Raw genomic sequence first — 9,834 nt, forward strand, 5'->3', positions numbered from 1 at the left:
CCACCATACCTTCTCCGCTATGCAATCTGGTTTCCGAGCTGGTCATGGGTGCACCTCAGCCACGCTCAAGGTCCTAAACAATATTATAACCGCGATCGATAAAAGACAGTACTGTGCAGCCGTCTTCATCGACCTGGCCAAGGCTTTTGACTCTGTCAATCACCGCATTCTTATTGGCAGACTAAATAGCCTTGGTTTCTCAAATGACTGCCTCGCCTGGTTCACCAACTACTTCTCAGACAGAGTTCAATGTGTCAAATCGGAGGGCCTGTTGTCTGGAAGTCTCTATGGGGGTGCCACAGGGTTCAATTCTCGGGCCGACTCTATATATCGCTCTTGCTGCTGGTGACTCTCAGATCCACCTCTACGCAGGTGACACCATTTTGTATACATTTTTTAGTCATTTAACAGACGCTCTTATCCAGAGCGACTTACACTTATTTTTGTAAATATACAGTGCATTCGGAAAGTATTCAGACTCCTTCCCTTTTTCCACATTTTGTTACGTTACAGCCTTATTCTAAAATGGATGAAATTATTTTTTCCCCCATCAATCTACACACAATACCCCATAATGACAAAGTGAAAACAGGTTTTTTGAAATGTTTGCAAATGTATTAAAAATTAAAAACAGAAATACCTTATTTACATACAGTGGGGAAAAAAGTATTTAGTCAGCCACCAATTGTGCAAGTTCTTCCACTTAAAAAGATGAGAGAGGCCTGTAATTTTCATCATAGGTACACGTCAACTATGACAGACAAATTGAGAAGAAAAAAATCCAGAAAATCACATTGTAGGATTTTCTATGAATTTATTTGCAAATTATGGTGGAAAATAAGTATTTGGTCACCTACAAACAAGCAAGATTTCTGGCTCTCACAGACCTGTAACTTCTTCTTTAAGAGGCTCCTCTGTCCTCCGCTCGTTACCTGTATTAATGGCACCTGTTTGAACTTGTTATCAGTATAAAAGACACCTGTCCACAACCTCAAATAGTCACACTCCAAACTCCACTATGGCCAAGACCAAAGAGCTGTCAAAGGACACCGGAAACAAAATTGTAGACCTGCACCAGGCTGGGAAGACTGAATCTGCAATAGGTAAGCAGCTTGGTTTGAAGAAATCAACTGTGGGAGCAATTATTAGGAAATGGAAGACATACAAGACCACTGATAATCTCCCTCGATCTGGGGCTCCACGCAAGATCTCACCCCGTGGGTTCAAAATGATCACAAGAACGGTGAGCAAAAATCCCAGAACCACACGGGGGACCTAGTGAATGACCTGCAGAGAGCTGGGACCAAAGTAACAAAGCCTACCATCAGTAACACACTACGCCGCCAGGGACTCAAATCCTGCAGTGCCAGACATGTCCCCCTGCTTAAGCCAGTACATGTCCAGGCCCGTCTGAAGTTTGCTAGAGTGCATTTGGATGATCCAGAAGAGGATTGGGAGAATGTCATATGGTCAGATGAAACGAAAATAGAACTTTTTGGTAAAAACTCAACTCGTTGTGTTTGGAGGACAAAGAATGCTGAGTTGCATCCAAAGAACACCATACCTACTGTGAAGCATGGGGGTGGAAACATCATGCTTTGGGGCTGTTTTTCTGCAAAGGGACCAGGACGACTGATCCGTGTAAAGGAAAGAATGAATGGGGCCATGTATCGTGAGATTTTGAGTGAAAACCTCCTTCCATCAGCAAGGGCATTGAAGATGAAACGTGGCTGGGTCTTTCAGCATGACAATGATCCCAAACACACCGCCCGGGCAACGAAGAAGTGGCTTCGTAAGAAGCATTTCAAGGTCCTGGAGTGGCCTAGCCAGTCTCCAGATCTCAACCCCATAGAAAATCTTTGGAGGGAGTTGAAAATCCATGTTGCCCAGCGACAGCCCCAAAACATCACTGCTCTAGAGGAGATCTGCATGGAGGAATGGGCCAAAATACCAGCAACAGTGTGTGAAAACTTTGTGAAGACTTACAGAAAACGTTTGACCTGTGTCATTGCCAACAAAGGGTATATAACAAAGTATTGAGAAACTTTTGTTATTGACCAAATACTTATTTTCCACCATAATTTGCAAATAAATTCATTAAAAATCCTACAATGTGATTTTCTGGATTTTTTTCTCATTTTGTCTGTCATAGTTGACGTGTACCTATGATGAAAATTACAGGCCTCTCTCATCTTTTTAAGTGGGAGAACATGCACAATTGGTGGCTGACTAAATACTTTTTTTCCCCACTGTAAGTATTCAGACCCTTTGCTATGAGACTTGAAATTGTCACGGTTTCGGCCGAGGCTGCCTCTCCTCCTTGTTCGGGCAGGCTTCGGCGCTCGTCGTCTCCGGAATTCTAGCTGCCACCGATAGATGTTTCATGTTCGTTTGCTTTTGTCTGTTTGTGTCACACCTGTTTCTGTTTTACGTGATTAGTGTCCTATAAGTTTCTCGTTGTGTTTGTCATGTGTTGTGTATGATTGTTTTTCGTCAGTGTTGTGTTTGCTCGGTTGAGCATATTCTCTCCACTGCGCTGGAGCTCGATTGCACTTGTTTCGTGCACTACTTCATTTTGTCGCACCTGTTTGTGCGCATTTTGCCTATACGCCTTGTGCGTAGTTTAGCTGTTGGGCTTAGTTGCCCTGTTGCCTGTGTTTGGGCCGGAATACAGCTTTTGGAACCTACCGTCTGCGTCCTGCATCTGATTTCCTACACTACACCTACACACGCCCTGACAGAATCATACACCAACCATGGAATCAGCAGGAGCCGAAGCAGCCCAGACAAGACTGGAAGCCCAGGTTCGGGATCAGCAGGAGCAACTCCTGCAGATGGGGAACGCCCTGCAGGAGGTGATTACCACACTCCGAGGCTGGGGTTCGCCTCCACCACCGCCCGCCCTGCCAGCACCATCGGCCAGCCCGCCCGTTCCAGCACCGGAACCTCGAGGAGTCCGACTATCTCTCCCGAGGGCTTACGACGGGACAGCGGCTGGGTGTCAGGGATTCCTGCTCCAGGTCGAGCTATACCTGGCCACCGTGCACCCGGCACCTTCAGGGCACGAGAGCGTGTCCGCTCTGATCTCCTGCCTGGCCGGAAAAGCGTTGGAGTGGGCCAACGCGGAGTGGAGGAAGATAGACGCCACGACCATTACGTACACTGAGTTCTCCCGCCGCTTCAGGGCGGTGTTTGACCATCCCCCGGAGGGGAAAGCGGCGGGGGAGCGTCTGGTCTTCCTCCGACAGGGGAGGAGAAGTGCCCAGGAATTCGCACTCGAATTCCGTACTCTGGCGGCAGATGCAGGGTGGAATGATCGGGCCCTCATCGATCTATACCGATGCAGCCTACGAGAGGACGTCCGTCGGGAGCTGGCTTGCAGGGACGCCAGTCTCACCTTCGACCAGCTGGTGGATATGTCCATCAGGCTGGATACCCTGCTGGCTACCCGCGGACGTCTTGCGGAGGGTCCGTCCATTCCACCCTCCAGCGCCTCCGAGCCTTGTCCCATGGAGCTCGGGGGCGCTGGCGCTAGAGAGAGGAGGAGTCGGCAGGCTAGGGGGTCCATCCACTGCACCAACTGTGGCCGGGGAGGACACACCGCGGCTAGGTGCTGGGGATGGCCTCCTAGGGGAGATGACGACAGGCCCCGCACTGGGGATTCCCTCCAGGTGAGTAGGCGCCCCATTCACCCAGAGCTCTCTGTTGCCCATTTTTGTATGCCTGTATGTTTTCCACAGGTAGCACCTCATGCCCAGCATAAGGCGCTGGTAGATTCAGGCGCAGCTGGGAATTTTATTGATAAAAAGTTTTGTTTAGCGTTAGGGATTCCCCTCATTCCTGTTGATGTTCCTTTTCCCGTTCACGCCCTAGATAGTCGTCCGTTGGGTACGGGCTTGATCAGGGAGGTCACGGCGCCACTTAGGATGTGTGCGCAGGGGGGTCATCAGGAGATGATTCAGCTGTTCCTGATTGACTCTCCTGCGTATCCGGTGGTGCTGGGAATGCCCTGGTTGAGTACCCATAACCCAGTGATTTCGTGGCAGGAGAGGGCTCTGATGGAGTGGTCTGCTCAGTGTGTGGGTAGATGTTTGGGCGTTTCCGTAGGGGCTACCTCGGTGGAGAGTCCAAACCAGGTGCCCGCATTGCACATTCCACCTGAGTATGGGGATTTGGCTATTGCGTTTAGTAAGGCGAGGGCGACGCAGTTGCCACCCCATAGGCAGGGGGATTGTGCGATAAACCTCCAGGCAGGAGCTGCGCTCCCACGGAGCCATGTGTATCCTCTGTCTCAGGAGGAGAAGAAAGCTATGGAGATTTACATAGACGAATCACTGAGACAAGGATACATACGGCCGTCCACTTCCCCCGCGTCCTCGAGTTTTTTTTTCGTGAAGAAAAAGGATGGTGGTTTGCGCCCATGCATCGATTACCGTGGTCTCAATCAGATTACGGTGAAGTATAGTTATCCACTCCCGCTGATTGCGACCATGACTGAGTCGTTGCATGGGGCGCGTTTCTTCACGAAACTAGATCTCAGGAGCGCGTACAACTTGGTGCGCATCAGGGAGAACGATGAATGGAAAACAGCCTTTAGTACCACCTCGGGCCATTACGAGTATCTGGTCATGCCATACGGGTTGATGAACGCTCCATCAGTTTTCCAATCATTTGTGGATGAGATCTTCAGGGACATGCAGGGGCAGGGGGTGGTGGTGTACATTGATGACATTCTCGTGTACTCACCTACCCGTGTCGAGCATGTAGCCCTGGTGCGCAAGGTGTTGCGGAGGCTGGTGGAGCACGACCTGTATGTGAAGGCAGAGAAGTGTCTGTTTTTCCAGGAGTCGGTCTCCTTTTTGGGTTATCAGTTGTCTGCGTCAGGGGTGAGGATGGAGGTAGATCGAGTGTCGGCCGTGCGTAATTGGCAAACACCAACCACTGTGAAGGAGGTGCAGCAGTTCTTGGGGTTTGCAAATTACTACAGGAGGTTTATCCGGGGGTTTGGACAGGTGGCAGCTCCCATCACGTCTCTGTTGAAGGGGGGTCCGGTGCGTCTGCAGTGGTCGGCCGAGGCGGACAGGGCGTTTGGGAGGCTGAAGGACCTGTTTACCTCGGCCCCAGTGCTGGCGCACCCGGATCCCTCTTTGCCGTTCCAAGTAGAGGTGGACGCGTTGGAGGCCGGGTTAGGAGCCGTGCTTTCACAACGATCTGGCGCGCCACCTAAACTCCGCCCCTGTGCTTTTTACTCTAAGAAGCTCAGTCCGGCGGAGCGGAACTATGACGTAGGGGACAGGGAGCTGTTAGCCGTGGTACAGGCTCTAAAGGTGTGGAGGCACTGGCTTGAGGGGGCTCAACACCCTTTCCTCATTTTGACGGACCACAGTAACTTGGAGTACATCCGAGCGGCGAGGAGGCTGAACCCTCGCCAGGCAAGATGGAGTATGTTCTTGACCAGGTTTACGTTTAAGATCACGTACATCCCTGGGTCACAGAATGGCAAGGCAGATGCGCTGTCTCGGCGGTATGACGCGGAGGAGAGGTCCGTGGAGCCCACTCCCATACTGCCTGCGTCGTGTCTGGTGGCGCCGGTAGTGTGGGAGATCGATGCTGAACTCGAGCGGGCGTTACGCACCGACCCTAGTCCATCACAGTGCCCGGAGGGTCGGAAGTACGTTCCGCTCGAGGTTCGGGATCGATTGATTTATTGGGCTCACACGTCACCCTCCTCTGGACATCCGGGTATCGGCCGGACAGTGCACTGTCTTAGTGCCAAGTACTGGTGGCCCACGTTGGCTAGGGATGTGAGGGTTTATGTTTCCTCTTGCTCGGTGTGCGCCCAGTGTAAGGCGCCTAGACATTTACCTAGGGGTAAGTTGCTACCCCTGCCCGTTCCACAACGGCCATGGTCCCACCTCTCAGTGGACTTTATAACAGATCTTCCCCTCTCCCAAGGGAATACCACCATCCTGGTCGTTGTGGACCGGTTCTCTAAGGCCTGTCGTTTGCTCCCCATGCCGGGTCTTCCTACGGCCCTGCAAACCGCCGAGGCACTGTTTACCCATGTGTTCCGGCACTACGGGGTGCCCGAGGACATTGTGGCTGATCGGGGTCCCCAATTCACCTCCAGGGTCTGGAGAGCGTTTATGGAGCGGTTGGGGGTCTCGGTGAGTCTCACCTCGGGCTACCACCCGGAGAGCAATGGGCAGGTGGAACGCGTAAACCAGGATGTGGGTAGGTTTCTCAGAACATACTGCCAGGACCGGCCGGAGGAGTGGTCAAGGTACGTTCCCTGGGCCGAGATGGCCCAGAATTCCCTACGCCATTCCTCCACGAACCTAACCCCATTTCAATGTGTGTTAGGTTACCAGCCGGTTCTGGCACCCTGGCAGCAGAGCCAGATCGAGGCTCCTGCGGTGGATGAGTGGGTGCGGCGCTCGGAGGAGACTTGGAACGCTGCACACGTCCACCTGCAGCGGGCCCTCCGACGTCAGAAGGCGAGCGCTGATCTCCACCGCAGTGAGGCACCGGTGTACGCACCTGGTGATCGAGTCTGGCTCTCTACCAGAAACCTGCCCCTCCGCCTGCCCTGTCGGAAACTGGGTCGGCGGTTTGTAGGGCCATTTAAAGTCCTGAGGAGGTTGAACGAGGTTTGTTATAGATTACAGCTACCTGTGGAGTATAAGTGTGTTAACCCCTCGTTCCATGTGTCCCTTCTCAGGCCGGTGGTAGCGGGCCCACTCCAAGACGATGAGATCTTGGAGACTCCTCCGCCCCCGTTGGACATCGAGGGGGCACCGGCGTACTCCGTGAGATCCATCTTGGATTCGAGACGTCGGATGGGGGGTCTCCAGTATCTAGTGGAGTGGGAGGGGTACGGTCCGGAGGAGCGGTGCTGGGTGCCGAGGAGAGACGTGTTGGACCCATCGCTTCTGACGGAGTTCCATCGGAGGCATCCGACATCCGTTTGTCATGTGTTGTGTATGATTGTTTTTCGTCAGTGTTGTGTTTGCTCGGTTGAGCATATTCTCTCCACTGCGCTGGAGCTCGATTGCACTTGTTTCGTGCACTACTTCATTTTGTCGCACCTGTTTGTGCGCATTTTGCCTATACGCCTTGTGCGTAGTTTAGCTGTTGGGCTTAGTTGCCCTGTTGCCTGTGTTTGGGCCGGAATACAGCTTTTGGAACCTACCGTCTGCGTCCTGCATCTGATTTCCTACACTACACCTACACACGCCCTGACAGAAATTGAGCTCACGTGGATCCTGTTTCCATTGATCATCCTTGAGATGTTTCTACAACTTGATTGAAGTCCACCTGTGGTAAATTAAATTGATTGGACACGATTTGGAAAGGCACACACCTGTCTATATAAGGTCCCACAGTTGACAATGCACGTCAGAGCAAAAACCAAGCCATGAGGTCGAAGGAATTATCCGCAGAGCTCCGATACAGGATTGTGTTGAGGCACAGATCTAGGGAAGGGTACCAAAAAAATTCTGCAGCATTGAAGTTCCCCAAGAACACAGTGGCCTGCGTCATTCTTAAATGGAAGAAGTTTGAAACCACCAAGACTCTTCCTAGAGCTGGCCGCCCAGCCAAACTGAGCAATCGGGGGAGAAGGGCCTTGGTCAGGGAGGTGACCAAGAACCCGATGGTCACTCTGATAGAGCTCCAGAGTTCCTCTGTGGAGATGGGAGAACATTCCAGAAATACAACCATCTCTGCAGCACTCCACCAATAAGGCCTTTATGGTAGTGGCCATACGGAAGCCACTCCTCAGTAAAAGGCACATGACAGCCCGCTTGGAGTTTGCCAAAAGGCACCTAAAGACTCCCAGACCATAAGAAACAAGATTCTCTGGTCTGATGAAACCAAGATTGAACTCTTTGGCCTGAATGCCAAGCGTCACGTCTGGAGGAAACCTGGCACCATCCCTATGGTGAAGCATGCTGGTGGCAGCATCATGCTGTGGGGATGTTTTTCAGCGGCAGGGACTGGGAGACTAGTCAGGATCGAGGGAAAAGTGAACGGAACAAAGAGATCCTTGATGAAAACCTGTTCCAGAGCGGGGCGAAGGTTCACCTTCCAACAGGACAATGACACTAAGCACACAGCCAAGACAACACAGGAGTGGCTTCGGGACAAGTCTCTGAATGTCCCTGAGTGGCTCAGCCAGAGCCCGGACCTGAACCCGATCGAACATCTCTGGAGAGACCTGAAAATAGCTGTGCAGCGATGCTCCCCATCCAACCTGACAGAGCTTGAGAGGATCTGCAGAGAATAATGGGAGAAACTCCCCAAATACAGGTGTGCCAAGCTTGTAGCGTCATACCTAAGAAGAGTCAATTCTGTAATCGCTGCCAAAGGTGCTTCAACAAAATACTGAGTAAAGGGTCTGAATACATATGTAAATGTGATTTTTCCATTTTTTATTTTGAATAACTTTACAAACATTTCTAAAAACCTGTTTTTACTTTGTCATTATGGGGTATTGTGTGTAGATTGGTGAGGGGAAAAACAATTTAATCAATTTTAGAATAAGGCTGTAACGTAACAAAATGTGGAAAAAGTCAAGGGGTCTAAATACTTTCCTTTATTATTTCCCCCTAACCCTACCACCCCTCCCCTAATTAGAGTAAACTAATGGACAACAACACTTAGGCTTCTACTTCCAGCTCATACATACTATATACATTTTACAGACACAATGTATTTTACAATAGTTCTCTATTGTTTGTTTTTAATCCCATCCTTCAGCTACCATCAACCCCTCCCATCTATCTCTGAAGACCATCCAGTTTGATTTCTATTTTGCCATAGATTTTTAACTGTGCTGTTTCACAAAAGTTCTGAACCTATATACATTTTACGGACACAGCATATTTTACATTAGTTATGTTGTTGTTTTTAATCCCACTTCAGCTCCACTCAACCCCTCCCATATATCCCTTAACACCATCCATTTTTTATTTATATTTGCCATATATTTTTCAACTGTGCTGTGATGTTTCACAAAAGTTCTGAACCTTTCTATTCTCATAGTTTCTACAGATTGTAAATGAAAGATTTAAGCTGTTTTAGGATCATATGTATATACAGGGTTCTCCTTGTATCTGATGCTCATGCAATACTGGCCCTAGCTTCGTCCGGCAACATGAGGGATTCTGTTGGGACATAAGGGATGCCCAAGGTCCCAACAGAATCGCTTATGTTGTTGGATGAAGATATACTATCCCCATGACACACTGAAACATGATGATGATAATAATAATGATAATGATGACGATGAGGATAATTATGATAAGGTCCTGCTGTATTTGGTGTGTAGGGTACTATGGTGGTGTTCCTCCTCTCCTCTGTATTGGCTGATCAGAATAAATGGGAGACGCCAGACAGCTTCGACCCTGAGAACTTCCTGGAGGCTGATGGGAAGTTTGTGCGGAAGGAGGCTTTCATGCCTTTGCTGCATGTACTTATACATTAAGCCTTCTTCTATACTAAAAACCACAGTCAATAGAGAATCTCTATTGAAAGTGTGTTTTAGTCCAGCAATATGTCTTAATTATATGGGTTCAGGAAAAAGTCAGGCACTGAAAGATACATGCATGTTGCTTATACAATTGCACACATAGACCTGGGCCTCATAGACACAATCCATTGGATACAGCAGCACGTTTGTGTGCAGATTGGAGTTTTCCTTATTCCATCTCATTCCAACCAATCACATTAATTCCAACCACTCACACACTCAGCAGAGCTGCCCTCAGAACAAGATTGAATAAGAATAACTTAACCTGTGGGTGTGTTTTTGTGTGTGTTACTCTTCAGAAG

The sequence above is a fragment of the Coregonus lavaretus genome, assembly GCF_964263955.1.
Source record: "Coregonus lavaretus genome assembly, chromosome: 23".
NCBI classification, from domain to species: domain Eukaryota; kingdom Metazoa; phylum Chordata; class Actinopteri; order Salmoniformes; family Salmonidae; genus Coregonus; species Coregonus lavaretus.